Source organism: Odocoileus virginianus, chromosome 26, assembly GCF_023699985.2.
Source record: "Odocoileus virginianus isolate 20LAN1187 ecotype Illinois chromosome 26, Ovbor_1.2, whole genome shotgun sequence".
In the NCBI taxonomy this organism is placed as follows: Eukaryota; Metazoa; Chordata; class Mammalia; order Artiodactyla; family Cervidae; genus Odocoileus; species Odocoileus virginianus.
In genome coordinates, this window is record NC_069699.1 from 37,265,284 (window position 1) to 37,279,884 (window position 14,601).

General features: G+C 37.7%; 1 protein-coding gene across 14 annotated transcripts in view; it reads left to right on the forward strand.

Moving 5' to 3' along the window:
* The window catches only part of FHIT (fragile histidine triad diadenosine triphosphatase), a 1,472,927-nt gene that overhangs the window by 418,333 nt on the left and 1,039,993 nt on the right, over positions 1-14,601 (forward strand). For all 14 annotated transcript variants that reach the window (XM_070455767.1, XM_070455768.1, XM_070455766.1 and 11 more), the window contains one exon: positions 6,929-7,021. The gene's annotated coding sequence lies outside the window, so the exon portion shown is untranslated. The remainder of the gene's footprint in view (positions 1-6,928; positions 7,022-14,601) is intronic.

Below are 14,601 nucleotides of genomic sequence, written 5' to 3' on the forward strand. Positions count from 1 at the left end.
AAACTCTCATTAGTATGTCGAGCTAAGAACAGGGATGAAATGTTTTAATATCTCTTGAATGCAACTTTTGTGTGTGTGTGTGTGTGTGTGTGTGTGTGTGAGAGAGAGAGAGAGAGAGAGAGAGAGAGAATGGAGTGGATTTAGCTATAAATAAGACTGAACTCCACAATGCTCTGATATTGATAAAGTGGGTGTCTTCTAAACTACTTTTAAATGTATTCCTCCTCTTCCTGGTAGTTAACCAGACAGATTATAGTTTAGTTATCCCAATGGGGAGTTTTAAATCAAAAGGACTAACAGTTTTTTTTTCCCCCAACATAAGTGAGAGAACACCAGGAAATAGAATTACAAATATATTTCCATTTTGTCATAAAGAAACTTAACATTTTCCCTGTTACTTAGACATCAGTTTAAACTATGACATTTCTCTTGTTTTGACTAGCACTAGAGTAAGAGAGAGAGATGTTCTATTACAGGGGCCTTATTGCCTGAAATAAATCTCTCAGGATACTTTAACGTTCTCTTACCATGCTCTTTTTGTGGTCTCCATGGTTCTTCTGTTTGGTTATTGAAATGTTTGACAAGTGACAACCGTGCTAAATTTTTCACCTACTTTTTGTGCTCTCCCTCTCAAACTGAAAATTAGAATGAAGTAGGCAAGTTTCAGGGCTTCCCTGGTGGCTCAGCTGATAAAGAATCCACCCGCAATGCGGGAGACCTGGGTTCGATCCCTGGGTTGGGAAGATTTCCTGGAGAAGGGAACAGCTACCCACCCCAGTATGCTGGCCTGGAGAATTCCATGGACTGTACAGTCCATGGGGTTGAAAAGAGTCGGACACGACTGAGCGGCTTTCATTTCACTAGACAAGTTTCAGTCCCTCCCATCCCCCATAATGGAACCCATGTTGAGCCAGGAAAGCTGTGTATTCAACGTTGATCCATGCATCAGTCCAAAGTTATTAAGTGCTTTCTGTTCAACATCTGTGTGAGGTGCTATGAAAACTGCAAACAGCACCTTGAACAATTCCAGACCTCAAAAACCTCCCCTTATTTTCCTCCTTTAGTTTCCCTTCCTTCCTCTCTTTTAGTCAACTTCCCAAAGAATCTGAGGCTGTTTACTAAATTAAAGGTAGTGTGCTAATAACAAAATAACCATAAGACAGAATTGTGATCATCTTTACTTGTATGAGCCCATGGGGTGAAAGAGCTAAATTTGGTTGTCAGTTTCCTGGTCTCTAAGGCAGAAAGGGAATTGCTAATTTACGTAGCCTTCTTTGTGTGACCAGAGAAAGCACCACAGTTTTTCACTCTGGTAGAGTTTCTTTGGGATCAAAACTGAAGGTGGAAATCAAAACTGGTTTACCAAGTGAACATTGACTTTAGTGCAGTTTTCAAACAGAGGAGGAAGTATGGGGAGGAAATATCCAGGACGTGAATTCATATCTGTCTTGCTTACTGTTGTGTCCCAGGGCTCAGCACAGGTGCAGAGTGCCAAGTAGGTATTGGAGACCATTGTTATTTTAGTCATTAAGTCATGTCCAACTCTTTGCAGGCCTGGACTGTAGCTCTCCAGGCTCCTCTGTCCATGGGATTCCCCAGGCAAGAACACTGGAGTGGGTAGCCATTTCCTCCTCAAGAGCACCTTTCCAACCCAGGGATTGAACCTGTGTCTCCTGCATTAGCATGTGAATTCCTTACCCCTGACCCACCTGGGAAGCCCCAGGTAGTGGAGGCACAGTTCTTCAGTTAGAATGGACCACTCAATGGACAATTTTGCACTGCCTTTCAGTAACAATGAAGATACTACTCTGCCCTCGAATGTTGTATTCTCTCTCCCCAGAAAGCCATACTTCAGTTCTCACATTAAATCCAATTTTGTTTGTTTTAGTATCTCTGAAAAGGATCTGCTTCTTTCCTCTGGAGCTCTTCCCTCAGGTGGAAAATACTCACTCCCTGTGGAACCATTTGACTACTGTCTGTCTCCTCTAGTAGGCTCCAGGAGGCATAGATCACATTTGATTTTGATCACCTTCATACCCCAGCCTGTATCATAGAGTCTGGCACTTACTAGATACTCATTGAATACTTTGTTAAGTGAATGAAAGTCACTAATTACCAAAGAGCATGGTGGGTTGTGCTTTTAATGAACTCTCAATGAAAATGAAGATAATGGATGAAAACGAGGATACTGTTACATATAATAATGAGGATACTCTTAAACATAATAATAATGATGCTGATGCTTAAAAAAAAATGGTGATGGTAGCTACTTCTGTTAAATTCTAACCATGTTCCAGGCCTTTTGCATAAAATGTACCCCTTATAACTCAATGAGGAAGGCAAAATTATTTGCTACATTTTACCAACGAAGAGAATGAACATTAAAGGAGATTGATGACTCCGATAAAGTCATGCACTTAATTGGCTGGTGGAGCCCAGGATTCAAATGAACATTCGTAACCACCGTGCAAAATTGTTCTCCCTATGCTATTTTACTAAAGCATCCTCTGGTTTATGATCTGGAGGAACAAATTGATCGTGTCCTCATGTGTCCTGAGCAGTGTGATAAGTTACTGTGTGACAACCCAAAATAGCAACAGTTCTCCATCACTTCAGTGTGAGGCCTCCACCGTGTTTTTAGCCAGGAGCAAAAAAAAAAAAAAACAAAAAAACAAAAACCAATGTAGAATCAGGGGCCATAAGATTCTTTATTTTCATTTTCAGAGCATTGGAGTGGGATTTCTTTTTTTTTCTTTCCCACCAATCTTCTTTGGTGCACCTCCCCCTTGGTTAATGTCTTTTGCTGCAGTTCTGTTAATAAGGAGTTATCACATATTTCATTTGTTCGTTTGAAAATCCAATGTTTATTGCAGTGCAGAACAGCCACATTATTATAAGCACTTACTCAGGCAAATTAAATGACTCCATGTAGTAGCTCTGCAAAGTCTGATTTCCATGTGTGGAATCATGTTTATCATCACCCAATTTGAAAGGCACAAAACAGCACATTTACATTGTTAACTCTTTTATAACATTCCCTTTCTACATTATTTGTTTGCTCTGTTGTTAGAAACCAGCCCAAATCCCTTCACGGAGGAGGACACACACAAAAGGATGGCAATATTTAAATATTAGGGCTGTGATGGGGTGAAGCAATTGAGGCATGTCCAGCATTGCCTTCTGCCCTCATGGGTGCATTATGTAGATTCAGGGATTGCCAGATTTTCCTTTAAGAGTTTAGCTAACTGATTCTTCAAGAACATAAGGTTTCTCAAGGAAGTGTAAATAGAAGGCATTTTTCAACACAGTATTGGCCGAGGAGAAAGCATTGGATCTTTTGGGGCTTTCACTTCATGATTACTGAACTTTCCTGCAAGTTTTTTTTTTTTTTCTCCTCCACAGATTCTCCCTCCAGGAAGAGAAGGAGCATTCTTTGCAATTCTAGCCTCTTTAAAGAATGACCTCCTTGCCTCCAAGAGTGTCTTTCGGTATTACCAGTAGAAATGAATTATCTTAAAGCTAACTTTTATTTTAAAGCAAAAATTCCATTTTGGAGGGGGGAGAATTTAATCTCAAACCCTAGAACATATAAGGTTAATGGCAAACTCGCTTCAAGGAGAGAAATATAAAAAGCAAAATTGCTCAGTCGGCTGAAGAACTAATCAAGCATATTGTTCCCTTGATTCTATAAAATTACAGCAAACCTTTTAGAAAGGTTGAAAAGATGTCCGTGGTGTGCTCTCAGTTTCCTTGTCTGTAAATGTGTGTTCCCTCTTCCCAGAGGCGCTGGTATGTGCTGAAGGGGGTCTCCTGGCTAAGGGCTGAGTGTCTTTCCAAATGATAGATGGTTCCCTCTACTGGCTGAACTTAAATTCAGTCCTCTGAGCTGAGCCAATCAGGGAGGAATCACCATCCTTCTCACTGATAATGAAACCAGTTTTGAGTTTCATCCTTAAAGAAACCAACCACCCGAGGCCAGTTTAAGTGTACACAGGAGCTGGTGATGGACCTCCTCCCTGTCTCCTTCTCCCCGCCCTCCTTTCTTCCTCCTTCCCTTTCCCTTTACTTCGAGAAAAATTTAAAGATACAGACAAGCCCAAAAGGTAGTGTAATAAGCATCTGTATTTCTACTATCTAAAAAGGAGCATCTGTTTATGTTTAGTCAGATTTACTTCGTTTGTGTGTTTGTTTCTTTTCAAAGCAATTATTGATGAAACCAAATTCCCTGTTAACTACCACATCTGGCTTTCCTTCCACTCTTTACTCTCTCAGCTGTCTACCAAAAGTTCCCTACCATAAATTTAGGATGTTTTTTTTTTTAAATGTTGCATTTAAAAAAAAATTTTTTTTAATTAGTTGGAGGCTAATTACTTTACAATATTGTAGTGGTTTTTGTCATACATTGACATGAATCAGCCATGGATATACATGTATTCCCCATCCCGATCCCCCCTCCCACCTCCCTCTCCCCCCGATCCCTTTAGGATGTTTTTAACTAGTGTATTGTTTATATTTTTTATGCACACACATATATATACCAACAACCAATATACACTATTTTGTTTGAATATTTAATGTTTAAATCTTTCCTTGTTGCTTTTTTAACATCACAGTATTTACAAAAATGAGCTGCATTGATGCCATAAAAATAAATTGATCAATTTTAACAGCTCCGTAATATTCATATATCCATATAGTGCCTTTTATTGACCTGTTCCATTTCCAGTGCAACTTTTAGATCATTTCCAAAGTTTGCTGTACAAAAACAAAAACACTTCAGTATTATTTTAGTATGTGTCTTCTTGTGTCCATGTTGCTTGAGTCCAGTATACCCTGTAGGAAGAATCAGTATACCATAGGATATTGTAGTATTTATTTTGATAAATATAATGAAATTGCTCACCAGAAAGATATACCAGTTCATGATTTGGCCAGAGGTAAACTAGACTATTATGCTAATTTTTTCCCTCCATCTTAGACAACACTGACTTTTGTCTACCTTTTCCATGTTTACTAGTCTAACAAAATAAAAATGGAATTCCATTAATATAATATGCATTTTACTCTAGTGATTCTGAGCTTTTTTTAAATGTTCCTTGTTCGTTGAGATTTCTTCTTTGAACAACCATTTTTTCCTAAATGTTTGTTCATCTTTTTTCTTGATTTTAGTAGTTCCTTATATATTTTGGTTACTTATTCTCTGTCTGTTTCATGTTCTTTGTTTTCAGTCGCTAAGTCATATCTGACTCTTTGCGACCCTATGAACTGCAGCACACCAGGCTTCCCTGTCCTTCTCTGTCTCCCAGAATTTGCTCAAACTCATGTCCATTGAGTCAGTGATACCATCCAAGCACCTAATCCTCTGTCTCCCTCTTCTCCTCCTGCCCTCAATCTTTCCCAGCATCAGAGTCTTTTCCAATGAGTTGGCTGTTTGCATCAGGTGGTCAAATACTGGATCTTTAGTTTCAGCATCAGTCCTTCCAATGAATATTCAGAGTTGATTTCCTTTAGGATTAACTGATTTGATTTCCCTGCTGTCCAAGGGACTCTCAGGAATCTTCTCTAGCACCACATTACGAAAGCATCAGTTCTTGGCACTCACTCTTCTTTATGGTCCCACTTTCAAATCTGTACATGACTACTGGAAAAACTGTAGCTTTGACTATACAGACCTTTGTCAGCAAAGTGATGTCTCTGCTTTCTAATACTCTGTATAGGTTGGTGATAACTTTTCTTCCAAGGAACAAGCATCTTTTAATTTTGTGGCTGTAGTCACTATCCACAGTGATTTTGGAGCCCAAGAAAATAAAGTCTGTCACTGTTTCCACTTTTTCCCATCTATTTGCCATGAAGTGATGGAACTGGATGCCATGATCTTTGTCTTTTGAATGTTGAATTTTAAGCTGGTTTTTTCACTCTTCTCTTTCACCTTCATCAAGAGGCTCTTTAGTTCCTCTTCACTTTCTGCCATTAAAATGGTATCATCTGCATATCTGAGGTTGTTGATATTTCTCCTGGAAATCTTGATTCTAGCTTGTGCTTCATCCAGCCTAGTGTTTCTCATGACATACTCTGTATATAAGTTAAATAAGCAGGGTGACAGTATACAGCCTTGATATACTCCTTTCCCCATTTTGAATCAATCCGTTGTTCCATGTTCCAAGAACAGTTCTAAGTGTTGCTTCTTGATCTGCCTACAGATCCCTAACATCTGCTAGGAAATTGTGCTTGGTGTTTTATCCTAATTAAAAAAAATATATATTCTCTTTATAAATATACCCTTCATATATATATGTATTATTATGCCCATTTGACAGAAGTGAAAAGTGAGGCTCAATGGAGTTCAGCAGCTATATTAGACACAAAGATAGTGAAATGCATTACTAGAATTCAAACTCAGGCCAGTAGGACCACAAACCCTTGTTCCTTCTGTTTTCAGATTCCTTCTGATTCTCATGGAGACTAGGGTTTCAAAAGAAAGTTAGGTAAACTGGCCTGCAGAGTACCCTTCAGACAGGCCAGAGGATTTGGCGTAGACCACCACAAAACCAGAGAGGCACTCTTGCTGACAGGCTGGCAGGTTGGCTTCATCTTTCTGCAAAATAGAAAACCCCAATGGCATTACTGGCTGACTATGAAGAGGGTCAAGTAACAATGCAGCTAGAACAGCCCAGGACTGGCTAGAAGTGGGAAGATGGGATTTCAGAGCACTGTTCTGCCTCTTCCTTTATGTGACCTTGTAGGGGTCGGTGCAGACCACTGACAACACTTAGACATTACACATGTGCCTTTATTCTACCCTTTCAGCAGTACCAGTGCAGTCCTGTTTGCTCAGTGTTCATGCTGCCTGTCCCTAATGAAGCTGTACCTATAAGCCATCTGGATCACTGCAGAAATGATCATCTGAACTTCTCTTTTTCTGATGTAGGTATTCCAGGACTGCCAGCCTGCCGACAGCCTCCGCAGAAACTCCGCACACCCTTCTGTTGAGCCTTCTGAGGAAGTAACCATCTTCAGACAGGTAATGTTTACTTAATTTAAGATTTTTTTTCATAGAGTTAGGCATACCTGACTTACTATGGACATCTGTATCATAGCAGTAAGATTCCTATGTACACATAAAATAGAACTCTTAAAATGGTAAAATTTCAGGGCTCAATTTCCTTAGAGAATTTACCCTCTCCTGACTTCTATTTGTAGCTGCCATTTAAAACTCAGGATATAAATATTATGTCAGTTAAATAAGGAGTGATGACTTTACTTTTTGCAGAAAGCATTACCTTCCCTTTTATGAAATGTAGTATAACTGTTGCCTGATTGACACCTATTATATTATTCTCCCCCCACCAGACAGTTACACATATTTAATAATTTTTATGTGTAAAAAGTAAGGTTAAACAGTTACATAGTCGAGTTGTTCGGCTTTGCATGCTTTTGAGAATGATCCTGGAGATGAGATGGCATTAGTAGTAGCAGGAGGTCACATCTGACATGAAATGGACCTCCTAAAATGGCAAGGGGTTGTTCTTGGTCAGAGGAAGTTCTAGTGGCATTTGCTGGGACAGTGAAGAATATATCTTATAAAAAAGACTTGAGGATAAAACAAAGTAATTACTCATCTTTGTATGTATTTGAATGATTTCAGTGGATATGTTTAATATGCATTTTTAAAAATAGGGCAGTAAAGGACTGGAAATACGTGAATATGGGCAGTACTTCCCCAGCATGATATCAGTGGATAGTGTTCATTTAAACCTTTCCTAGAACTCATGTGTGCATACCCCTCTCCTCTTCTCTCACTCCTTCTCATCTTTATTCCACTCACAGTATCCCCCATTCCAAAGTCTCAGCTAACAATTTAGCATGTGTAATAAATATAAATATTGAACAGCCCCATGTGTCAGAACACAAACATTTATTATGCTTTCAGCCACGACCCAGTCTCCTGTTTCCATTTTACATTGTCTGCCTTCCATTCTCTCGTATTCTACAGTTGTTTAAAACTCATAGATTTATGCAAAGTTTACAAAATTGGGCAAGACTGTCCCTCAAATGTGTAGGGCTATGACACATTGCTGTGTTTTCTAGAAATACTCACCAAATGCAGATTATGGAGGGATGAGTCAGGCATCTTCATTTCTTGATGGCCCTGACTTCTTTCTGGTGAATCACCTTCCTGTCTAGAGGGTTTTTCTGGAAGATGTAGAAGGCTTAACGATGGTAAATGAAATGAGCTGAACTGGAACCCTGGTGTGAGCTTTGCATGGAATTGTTTGATCCTTGTGTTATGGTTCTGGTTAGTGTTTTTGAGCCCTGAAGCAAAGCTCTTTTTAACATGAAAGCTGTTAATATGAAATGTATAGATCTAAAAGAGGAGTATTTTAATATTAAATATTAGCAGAAGGAGGAATTGCAGACTATAACTTTGACTTTTAGCATATCCACCTATTTCTCTTTGCTTGGAAAGACTTCTCTTTTCTCTCTTCATAGTAAAAGGCACGTGCTTCATGATTTTGAAGACCTATACTTCACTGTTTCTTTTCCTTAAAGAGACTGACAGGTTTCTGCCATTTGCTGTGTGATCTTGGTTAACTCATTTAACCTCTCTGAGCTCTGATATCTTCCTCCACAATATGGGGCTAATTATAGGAACTGCCTCACAGAATGCTTATGAAGGATTAAATTGTTATAAACAATTGGCAATTGTTATAAAGTGATAAGCAAGATACTTGGCATACAGAAGCTCTTAAGAGGTGATAAGGACTATTATAAGAAGGAAATGTGCACTTACTGATTCTGTATCACTGTTTAAGGATATTATTTTAAATATTCTGTTTCTCATAGGATATTACCTATTGCAGTTTTCAATGAGGCAAGATATAGAGATATCTGAGATAAAAAAACTAAGGTAAAATAAATAACGTGGCAAAGTACCATGTAGATTATCTCTGGTAGTCATGAACCCGTATAAGCCTCATTGCTTTGAGATTAAATGCTGCCAGTGTTACAGCCAGATCTGATTGATGTTTTATCATTTTATCATTTAACTTTATGCTGTACTTTCATTCCACATCTTCTCATGTACTTGGCAGGATGATCAAGGAAGCTCTGACTTATGTTTCTACCTAAAACCAAAACCAAATATTACTAGGTGAGGTAATGAATGAAGGTTAAATATTTTGAGGAGAGGAATTGGGAGATGCAAAAGAGTGTTTCCTAAATGTTTCTCACTTGTTTCCACTTCTAGTATGGCTAAGTATGTGCTACTGAATCTGGTATTTTCACATATAGGAACTGTAAACTATGGGAGAAAAACTACCTGACAACCTTAGAGAGTGAAAATAAATAGGTAGATTCTGAAAGGGACTTCAGATTCAAAACTTAGAAGCAGGCTCAGTGCAGAGTGATTTCCCCATTTTATGGCTTTTTTGACTGAGGGTACGCCTGGTAAGGTTAATGTCACTTCGGGTAACTAACTCCAGTAGAAAAACCACAGTCTTTTTGGTTTGAAGACCCCAGGAACAGGGTTCAGTGCAACAACAGCCCCTGGAAAATGAAGCTAGAATACTGCTTTTAAATTACTAATTTTATTTATTTATTTTTGGCTGTGCTGGGTCTTTGTTGTTGCAGACTTTGTCAATTGCGACAAGAGGGGGCCACTCTGTTGCGGTGTAGGAGCTTCTCTTTGAGGTGGCTGCTCTTGTTGTAGAGTACAGGCTGTAGGACACATGAGCTTCAGTAGCTTCAACACTGAGCCCAGCGTTTCGGCTCCCAGGCTCTAGGGCATGCTCAATAGTTGAGGGTCATATGCTTAGTTCCTCTGTGGCATGTGGGATCTTCCTGAACCAGAGATTGAACCTGTGTCTCCTGTATTGGCAGGTGGATTCTTTACCACTGAGCCACCAGGGAAGCCCTTAAGCTAGAATTCTGGAAAGCGGAATGGCAGATGGGGGAAGCTTCCAATTCAGTGCGTAAATACAAAGCAAAGTTTTGACTGACACCTGAATCATGGATGTGTGGAGCAGACACAAGCTAGCACAGCTGAAGATGAAAGAACTGAACTGAAGTTTGAGCTGCCACCCAAGAGATAGTTTTCACCTTGTGTGTAATCAAATTAAGTGCCCGCTAAAACAAATAAATCAGTACTCTTTACAGAATTTTAACAGATTTTAGAGTCTTTGATCCAAAATATTTGCATCATACATTCACATAATACAATCCCAAATTACATAAGATATGAAGAACCAAGAAAATGTGACCCCTTCTAAAGAGGAAAGTCTAATTCCAAGATGACCCAAAGGTGGGAATTAGCAAAGATTTTTAAACAGCTATTATAACCATACTCAATGAAGCTAGAAAGATACGCTCACAATGAGTAAAAAATATAGTAAGTGGAAACTACAAAAAAGAAACAAATGGAGATTCCAGAACTGAAAATATAATATTTGAAATAAAAATTCACTGAGCTTACATCCAAAGGAAATAATAGAAGGTGTCAGTGAACCTAAAGATAGAACAGGAGCAAATTTCATTCTTAAGAACAGAAAGAAAAGAGTTTTTTATTTTTTAATTGTTGACCATACTCCACTGCATGTAGGAACTTAGTTCCCTGATTAGGAATTGAACCCACATCCCCTGCACTAGAAGGTGGAGTTTTAACTGCTGGACTACTGGGTAAGTCCCAGAAGAAAGATTTAAAAAACTAAACAATAACAAATAGAGCCTCAGAGATCTATGTAACGTAAATAAAAATGTCTAACGTATATGTAATTGGAGTCTCAGAAGAAGACAAGAAAGAGAATGGGAAAGGAAAATATTTGAAGAAATAATGGCCAGATTTTTAAAAATTTGATGAAATGCATACATTTACAGATCCAGAAACTCTGAACTTCAAACAGGATTAATTTGAAGAAAGCTGTACCTATGCACATCATACTCTAACTGTTGGACACCAACAGTAAAGAGAAACTTTTGATAGTGGTCAGAGAAAATGGCAGGTTACCTTCCAGGACACTGTACTTTAAATTAGCACAGCCTTCTTATCAGTAACTACAGAGTCTAGGAAAAGTAAAATGATATTTTTAAAGTACAGAGAAGGAAAAAGAAAAATCCTGTTAACCCAGAAATCTATGTATAGTGAAAATATCCTTTGAGAATGAAGGCAAATTAAAGACATTTTCAGATAAAAGTAAGCTAAGAGAATTCATTGCCAGCAGACCTACAACACAAGAAATGCTAAAGGAAGTTATTCAAGCTGAAGTGAGATAACACCAGATGGAATCTTAAATCTTCAAGAATGAATCAAGAATGTCAGAAATTGTAAATATGAAAGAGTGTTTTTTTTTTTCATCTCAGTATCTTTAAAATACACAGAAAATTTTAAAGCCAAATTGTAACACTGCCTTATGATACTTATAATGCGCTATGTGTAGATATCATATGTAAGACAATGATAGCATAAATAATGAGGGGGGTTGCATAGTAAATGGACTTATATAATTGTATAGTTTTCAATTTTATATGGGGTGGTAATGAAATGAACTCTTAAGTAGACTGTGAAAGGTCAAGAATGTATATTTTAATGCTTGGAACAATAACTGAAAATCCAATAGATAAAGTAGAATCCTAAGCACTTTAAAAATTATCCCCAAAAATGCAGGGAAGATTGAACAGAGAACAGAAAGCAGAAGAAGCAAAAGGAAACCAAGCAATGAAATTGTAGCTCTAAGTGCAACCATATCATGTTAATCATATTTATTTATATTGAATGATGTTATTGTTCCATTGTGCACTTGTGTCAGACTCTTTGTGACACTATGGACTGCAGCATGCCAGGCTTCACATTAAACATTAATGTTGTGCACTGACTTTTGGAACTCAAATAAAGGCCCTTTCATGTTGGGTGAAACTCTTCTTGGTAGATTGGACCTAGGCTGGTCTTTGGTAGGAGATCAAGCCCTGAGCCTCTGATGTGGGAGCACTGATTCCAAGACCCTAGACAACCAGAGAACTAACCCTAGGGAATATCAAATAGTGAGAACTCACACAAAAGAAACCACTTGAATACAAGACCCTACATCACCCAACCACCAGTAGCACCTTGTGCAGGACAACCTCATCTAAACAACATACAAAACAAAATATAAACCAAATCATCAGCAGAAAGGATTACCACCTCACTCAGCCTTGCCCATCAGAGGAAAAACAAACAAAAACTCAGCACAAATCTCACCCTATAGGAAGCTGACATAAACCACTGTACCAACCTTAGGAGGGCAGAAACCAAAAGGAAGAAAGAATTCAACCTTGAAGCCTAGGAAAAGGAGACCTCAAACACAGTAAGTTAAAAAAAAATAATGACAAGGCAGAGAAATACTACAGAAATGAAGGAACAAACTAGAAACACAGAAGTCCAAATAAATGAAGAGGAATTAGGCAAACTACCTGAAAAAGAATTCAGAATAATGATAGTAAAGATGATCAAAATCCTTGAAAACAAAATGGAGAAAATGCAAGAATCAATTAACTAAGACCTAGAAGAATTGAAGAATAAACATGCAAACAACACAGCTACTGAAATTAAAAATACTCTATAAGGAATCAGTAGCAGAATATCTGAAGCAGAAAAATAAATCAGTGAGCTGGAAGATAAAATGGTGGAAATAACTTCTGAAGAGCAGAATAAAGTGAGAAGAATGAAAAGAACTGAGGGTAGTCTCAGAGACCTCTGGGACAATGTCAAATGCACCAACATTTGAATTATATGGGTCCCAGAAGAAGAAGAGAAAAAGAAAGGGTGTGAGAAAATTTTTGAAGAAATCATAGTTGAAAATTTCCCCAACATGGAAAAGGAAATAGTCACTCAAGTCCAAGAGTCACAAAGAGTCCCACACGGGATAAACCCAAGGAGAAACATGCCAAGACACATACTAATCAAACTAACAGAGACTAAATACAAAGAAAGAATACTAAAAGCAGCAAGGGAGAAGCAATGAGTAACATACAAGGGAAGCCCCATATGCTTAACAGCTGATCTTTCAGCAGAAACTCTGCAGGCCAGAAGGGAATGACAGGATATATTTAAAGTACTGAAAGGGAAAAGTCTAAAACCAAGATTACTGTACCCAGCAAGGATCTCATTCAAAATTGATGGAGAAATAAAAGCTTTTCAGACAAGCAAAAATTAAGAAAATTGAGTACCACCAAAGCAGCTTCACAACAAATGTTAAAGGGACTCATATAGTCAAGAAATACAAGAGAAGAAAAAAGATCCACAAAATCAACCACACACAATTAAGCAAATGGTAATAGGAACATATGTATCAATAATTATTTTAAATGAAAATGGACTAAATGTTCCAACCCAAAGACACAGATTGGCTGAATGGATACAAAAACAAGACCCATATATATGCTGTCTACAATAAACCCACTTCAGACCTAAGACATGTATAGACTGAAAGTGAGAGGATGGGAAAATATATTCCATGCAAATAGGAAGCAAAAGAAAGCTGAAGTAGCAATCCTCACATCAGACAAAATAGACCTTAAAATAAAGATTACAAGAGATAAGGAAGGACACTACGTAATGATCAAGGGATCAATCCAAGAGGAAGACATAACAATTGTAAATATCTATGCACCCAACATAGGAGTACCTCAATACATAAGACAAACAATAACAGACATGAGAAATCGACAGTAACACAATAATAGTAGGAGACTTCAACACCCCACTCACACCAATGGACAGATCATCAAAACAGAAAATTAATAAGGAAACACAAGTCTTAAATGACACATTAGATGAGATGGATCTCATTGATATCTCCAGGACATTCCATCCAAATGCAGAAGAATACACCATCTCCTCAAGTGCACATGGATCATTCTCCAGGATAGACCACATCTTGGGTCACAAATCAAACCTTAGTAAGTTTAAGAAAATTGAAGTCATATCAAGCATCTTCTCTGACCACAATACTATGAGACTAGATATCAATTATAGGAAAAAAAAAAACCTGTAAGCAACACAAACACATGGAGATTAAACAACATGTTTCTAAATAACCAGCAGGTTATTGAAGAAATCAAAAGGGAAATAAAAAAATTTCTAGAAACAAATGACAATGAAAACATGACAACTCAAAACCTATGGGATGCAACAAAAACAGTTCTAAGAGGGAAGTTTATAGCAATACCTCAAGAAAGAAGAAAAACATCGTCTAGGCAACCTAACTTTACACCTAAAACAACTGGGAGAAGAAGAACAACAACAAAAAAAAGACCCCAAATTAGTAAAAGTAAAGAAATCATAAAGATCCCAGCAGAAATAAATGAAAAAGAAATGAATGAAACAGTAGTAAAGATTAATAAAACCGAAAGCTGGTTCACTGAGAAGACAAAGTTGACAAGCATTTAGCCAAACTCATCAAAAGAAAGAGAGAAGAATCAAATCAACAAAATTAGAAATGAAAAAGGAGAGGTTACAAGAGACAATGCAGAAATACAAAAGATTATGAGATTATTATGAACAACCATATGGCAATAAAATGGATAACCTGGAAGAAATTGACAGATTCTTAGAAAAGTTCAATCTTC